This window comes from Lepisosteus platostomus, chromosome 2, assembly GCF_059453375.1.
Source record: "Lepisosteus platostomus isolate fLepPlt1 chromosome 2, fLepPlt1.hap1, whole genome shotgun sequence".
Taxonomy (NCBI): domain Eukaryota; kingdom Metazoa; phylum Chordata; class Actinopteri; order Semionotiformes; family Lepisosteidae; genus Lepisosteus; species Lepisosteus platostomus.
Genome location: NC_142612.1, coordinates 43,957,516 through 43,964,298, shown reverse-complemented (window position 1 = coordinate 43,964,298; position 6,783 = coordinate 43,957,516).

Below are 6,783 nucleotides of genomic sequence, written 5' to 3'. Positions count from 1 at the left end.
ATTAACTATCAAAACCTGTTTTTATAGCTTTTAAAGTCATGCAATGTCTAAGTTAAGCAGGAACACATCATTATATCTAATTTTTTATTTCTTTTTTAAAAATTAAAATTATCATTTGTGCTCTCATTGAGAGCTGACACTCCTCCATACACTTAAGTAAAAAAAATATTAACACCAATGTAAATGTCATATTTACAATTTGTTGATAATAACATGTTAAGTTCTCTAAAGCTTTCTCAGTCAAGTATGAGAATTCACCTAGGGAGCTGTGTAAGCATGGGTAAACAGCAAAGGACCAGCTAAACAGGGAAGAAAATGCTTTCAGAGAAAACAATGTTTCAGGTGTGAAGATTACAGATCCCCAATTCAATTTCAGCCTAAACCTGTCCCCACACCCACTGCCCCCACTGCAATTAGAATATGCAGAAAGCACTAACAGCTTTACGGTAGATGATCAGGTGTTTCGCAGACGTAGGCATAGTACATAATTCAGGCCTTATGAACTCACACCTGGGATTTGATTAATTAAAAACAAGTTTTTTTTTTGTAAAAACTGCACCAGGTACTAGATCTTGTTTATGTGAAAGTTATATCACTGGGCAGTGGCTAGCCTTCTTAACTTCTTTACACTCATTTTTCCATACTGTAGTTTCAGTCTTTGTGTAAGCTGTAAGTTATTTTTACTTCTTAATTAAAAATTTGAAACACTTTAATTTTGTAAACTTAACATGCATTCTGTACAGAAAAAAATAATGTTTTCTACAGGTGTTAAGCAGATTAGTAAGTAACTGACAAAATAGAGCACCATCCACCACTGTGGATGCGCGGAACTAAATGTGAATTCTGTTTTGCATTGTCAGATTGTAAATAAATATAATCATTTTATTAAACATGCATTTGCGATTTTAATCAAGATAAGGGTAATGGGGATTTTCTATTATACTCTCTATTATATTATAAATGCCCAAAAATAAATTAAAAGAAATGCTTCGAAGAAAGAGGTGCTCTTTCCCTCTGGTTTTTCATGTTGAATTAGTTGTCCTTCTTTCGGTTGGGTAAACATGAATAGTATGAAGCAACATGAGGTCATTGTTATGATTTCTCTAGTATTATCAAAACCCTCAAATTGTTACATTTTAGTTATTTTGGAAACATTTTGACATGTTCCTTGTAAACTGCACTGCTGTTGATATTGTAGCAATAGCAAAATGAAATGCTTGGAGTTTGTAATGTAGGGATTTGTATATTTATGTCTTTATTTAGTGGTTTATTGACATTATTGACAAAGGCTAAACTTTTAGCTTCAGTAACGCATACGCCGTATGGCCAACATTACAGTTATTAGGGATTAATAATACTGGCTTGTTCCTTGGGGTGATGGGCTGATTCGATGCCCCTAGCAGTGGGAGCACAGCCTGTCCTACAGACCATTTGAGCTACAGACCATAAAAAGACCATTTTTCTCTCTTTTCTCTTTTCTCTTTTCTCTTTTCGCTGCGATTCGGGCACAGAAGGGTTAAAAAGTTCAGACAGGCAGAGGGAAGGGGGAGGGGTGAAACTGTTACCTGTCCTGCATAAAGCAGTTAGAAAATAGGTGGATTTACACCTTTGAAAAGCTTTCTAATTTTAATGCGATACGGAAGATATTATTCATAATAAATGATCTTGGACAGTCTGTAAACTGAAAATTTATAGAGGAGACACATTGTGTATTGCCTCTTTTTACACTTGGAAAAATATTCAAATGTTAGTGCAACACTATTAATAACTTTTTTAATCTGAAGCTGTTAACTCTACTTCAGACCTTTAAACAAAATCTAGTACCTGGTGCAGTTTTTACAAAAAAATGTATTTTTAATTAATCGAATCCCAGGTGTTTCGTGTTTTTCCTAAGATTATTGAGCACAGTGTCAAAATGTTTCCATATGAAAGATTCATACGAAAGGCGGTGATGTCACCGTCCTGAGGTGTGTGTGGCCTGAGCCACACAGACACCAGCTAGCCTCAGGACACCAGGCAAGCTGGTTTAGCCGTTGTCTCTAATGAAACCACTAATGATAAAGACAAATATAGAAATCCCTACATTACAAACTGCAAGCGTTTCATTTTGTCTATTGCTACAATATAGACAGCAGTGTAGTTACAAGGAACATGTCAAAATGTTTCCAAAAGAACCAATATTGAAAGAGTTTTTATAATAAAAGAGAGTCTCCATTACCCCTGTTGTATCTTCACATGAAGCAAAGAATGACGCGGAGGCGGTTGTGGAACAATGAACTATATATTAAAGTTAAGTTTAGTTGAACAGAACATTACACTACCAATAAAACATCTTACTCTCACGTTAGCTCTCTTTAACTGTCCTCAAGCTCCCCAGTTCTTCCTGGTTTTCTCCTTTGCTTTCTGGATCCAAAACTATAACAGCCGGGTGACTCCTACAACTTAGGAAAATGGGGTAGAGCCATCTGATGGACTATTACTTGTAATTCCAAATATTACTTATACATTTATTTATTTATATATATATATCACTTTACTACACCCCCCCCCCCTTCTTAAGCTAACAACTGTTGTTTCTCAATAAATGTTTACAGTATGGAATAACAGAACTTTTTTTTTTACGCAACAACAAAATCCATAGTCTAGGAACTTCAGGGTAGACTGTCTGACTTCCGTGAGATCAGGGCACAATCTTGCCCTTTCCCAAACACAATCTCACTCGTATCTAAAATAGTCATTCGAGAAGGTGGGAGAATGTCTCTCTCGTGTGGAGCGTCGTACAGGCAGTGCGGCCAGTAAGTCTCCACTCTCCAGGGACACCTTCTCTGGTTCCTGCGGTGCCGCAGCAGGACTGCATTCTGTATCAGAACTCTCCTGAGGCCCAACAAGTCCTTCTGGAAGAGGCTCCAGCTTTTCTTGGCATTCTTTATCTCCCTCTGAGGATCTATCCGGTGATGGACTGAGATCTTAATAACGCTTTCTGATTTGATCAACATGTCTCCGCATTCTCTGTCCATTTCCTAGGATCACTGTATATGACACAGGGTCTGAGTACGTCTCTATGGAAGCAGGTATCCATTTCGGCCCCAAACTGAAGTTCTGCACAAACACAGGATCTCCTGGTGAAAAACTTCTCATTTTAGCTGTTTTGTCATGATCCAATTTTCGCTTCATTTGGCTTCATTGTTCTATTTTAGTCTTAAAGTCTGCCTTGAGTAAATCAAATGCAGATCTTAGTCTTCTGGACATCAGCATTTCTGCAGGCGATGGTCCTGTTGTTACTTGAGGCGTGATACAGTAACTGAACAAGAACCTCGAAACTCTTGTCTCCATACTATCTTCTTGCATTTTTCTCATCCCCTCCTTGAAGCTCTGGACAGCTCGTTCTGCCAACCCATTAGAAGAGGGATGGAAGGGTGCAGATATTACATGGTGGATTCCATTTTGCTTCATGAATTTAGTAAACTCTGAACTTCTGAAACATGTGCCATTGTCTGACACCAACATCTGTGGTAATCCATGAGTACCGAAGCTTCGTCTCAGCTTTTTAATCGTCACCTGTGAGGTGGAAGTCTTCATGGGGTAGACGTCCATCCACTTTGAATGGGCATCGATGATCACTAGAAACATATGTTCAAGGAATGGTCCTGCGTAGTCCACATGAATCCAAGACCATGGCTGTTCAGGCCATTCCCAGGGGTGTAATGGTGCATTCGGTGGCACTTTCCTATTTTGCTGACATTTGCTGTATCTATTAACTTCTCTCTCTATATATCTTGATCCATCCTTGGCCACCACAAGTAAGAACAGGCTAAGCCTTTCATCTTAGACATCCCTGGATGCGACTGATGTAACATTTTTAAAAGAATAGACTGTCCCTGCGGAGGGATGACTACTCTCGCTCCCCACAGAACACATCCATCACGCACACTCAGAGCCAGTCATCCTGAGTAGTACCGTGTGAGTTGGGGATCCGTTACATGAGGCCATCCTCCTAAGATGTATTTGTGCACTTGTGACAGTGTGACGTCCTTCGCTGTCCACTTCTTGATTTGTGCCATGTTTACTGGTGCATCATTCATCATGTCCAACATTAGAACTTGGCCTTGTAACTCTTCGTCCTCACCTTTTTCTGGAAGTCTACTAAGTGAAACCAAATAATCAAATCAAATCAAAGTTTATTTATCAAATGCACAACAATACAGCGTGCAGCAGTAGTTGCTGGCAATTAAATGTCTTTTCTGCGAGCTCACAAAAATCACTGGAATACCAGAAATCACAAAAATCACAAAAACACAAAAATCACAAAATTGAGGTTATGAAAATAAGGTTACATAATAATAGATGTAATAGAAATATATGATATGAGTAGAGCTGCTATGTGTCCATGGTGTATGCAATATATACAGGTAGTGAGGTTATGCTGAATACAGTGAAAACTGTGTGTTTATGTAGCTATTACAGGTGATTTGCTAAAGGAGCTGCAGGTTGGCTATTTAGCAGTCTTATTACCTGGAGGTAGAAGCTGTTCCGTAGTCTGTTGGACTTGGACCGAATGCTTTGGTACCATTTACTGGACGGTAGGAGGGAAAATAGTTTATGACTGGGATGACTGGGGTCCTTGAGAATAGACCTGGCCTTCTTCAGACATCTAGCTGAGTAAATATCCTGGATGTTTGGTAGCTCACAGCCGGTAATGAGCTGAGCTGACTTCATCACCCTCTGCAGTACTTTGCGATCCCGGGCGGAGCAATTCCCATACCAGGCAGTGATGAAACCAGTCAGGATGCTCTCAATAGTGCACCTGTAGAAGTTGGTCTAGATATGTGATGGCATGTCAAACCTCTTTAGGCTACGGAGAAAGAATAGGCGCTGCCGTGCTGTTTTGACCACGGTGTTGGTGTGGTGGGTCCAAGTTAAGTCCTCTGAGATGTTAACTCCCAGGAACGTAAAACTGCTGACCCTCTCCACTGCAGTCCCACTGATGTAGATAGGTGTGTGATCTCCTCCCTGGTGTTTTTTTGAAGGCAGTGGCAATAGCGTCTTCTGTTGACCTTGAAACCACAAACTAACCAGGAAAAAAAAGAAAACACAAAGCTATAGTATATTAATATATACATTAATTACTGTAAAAACAGATTGTTGTAGGCAGCTCCTCTTCTACCCCCACAATCCACTTTCTCCTATCTCCCCCCTCCTATCTTGAAGAGCTCATTTTCTAGGTTAAACTCCTCCCCCTAGAATATTCCACTATAAAGCAAAAAAAATAATTTGACAAAATAATAATCAGAATTTTGATATACACAATTCTCCATTAAGCACACAATTAAACAATGAACATATTATTACCAAAACTAAAATATCATACTCCTTTGATGTACATGTTTTTTAAGAAAATACTACCCCCTTTTAATGGTATCTTCGTACAAATCAATCCACGCATGCGCAATCATGAAACAAAGTTTGGGTCCTACAGGTCTGAAACCATTTTGCCAGTGAGAAATCCAAACAGCTTATTTATTTGAAACACGTGAGTTGATCACCAATTTGGTTCATTTCACTTCTGAAACAAAGGAAAACAGGTGTTTGGCTTGAGTTAATGTTTAATTTTGAAAATACGGGAACAGCCTTACTTTACTCTGTGTGTGCACCCACAGAGCAAGCAAAGCTATCCCCGGAATTCCAGACTAGTCTGTTTACGTTGGAAACCAGCGTTATCGCCTTTGTTTAGATAGTGAAATGTTTTTGAAACGGAGTCTCCAGTCACAGGTAGCATTCTTTATTCGGAGATGTTGCCCAGCTCTTGCGCTTCTTTTGGTATACTGCGTCCAGGCTGCTACGCCCCCTTATACTGTTGCATACAATAGTGGTAACATTAACTCGCAAATCCTGCACAGTTTTGTTAGTCGCTTCCATTACTTGCGCTATCTTTAGTGCATTTTTAAACGTTAGATCAGTCTCTGACCATAGCCTCCTTTGAGGCGGGTCATCATTTATTCCACACACCAGTCTATCCCTGAGCATTTGTGAGAGTGTACTGCGGTAGTTGCAATCCTGCGCTTATTTACTCAGTTCTGTCACATACTCAGCTATGGCTTTGTATGGCCTCCTTGTGTGTGAATCGAATTTAAATCTTTGCACAATTTCACTTGGTTTGGAGTTAAAGTGATCTTTTAGTAGTAGAACTAGCTTCCTGGGTTATCGGGACTCACTAAATTCCTAATTAAACTGTACGTCTGTGCACCGACCACTCTGATGAGAACTGCTCTTTTCTTATCATCATTTTATATTCGTTTAGAATAAAGAAATGCTCCAGTATCTCACAGTACTCCTCCCATGTTTGAACATTCTGATCAAACGCAGTGAGCAAGCCTATTGTCCCAGCCATTGTTCTTTCTTTTTCACCCCCCTTTTTAAATCACAAACTGTTCTACCAGATTCTGCCGTCCGCCTCGTCCGGAGAATGTAGTCATTAGAAACCACTGTTTTTGTCTTAAATGCTTGGATTCAAGCATTAACTTTCATCCTTGTCACCAAAATATGTTGTATCTTCACATGAAGCAAAGAATGACAGAAGCGGGTGTGGAATAATTAATTAGAGAGATAGATAATACTTTATTAATCCCGTAGGGAAATTGATGATTTTTTCTTTTTTTTTTTTAGATAGATAATAATAATAATAATAATAATAATAATAATAATAATAATAGATAATAATTATATATTAAAGTTAAGTTTGGTTGTACAGAACATTACACTACCAATCCGACATCTTACTCTCAC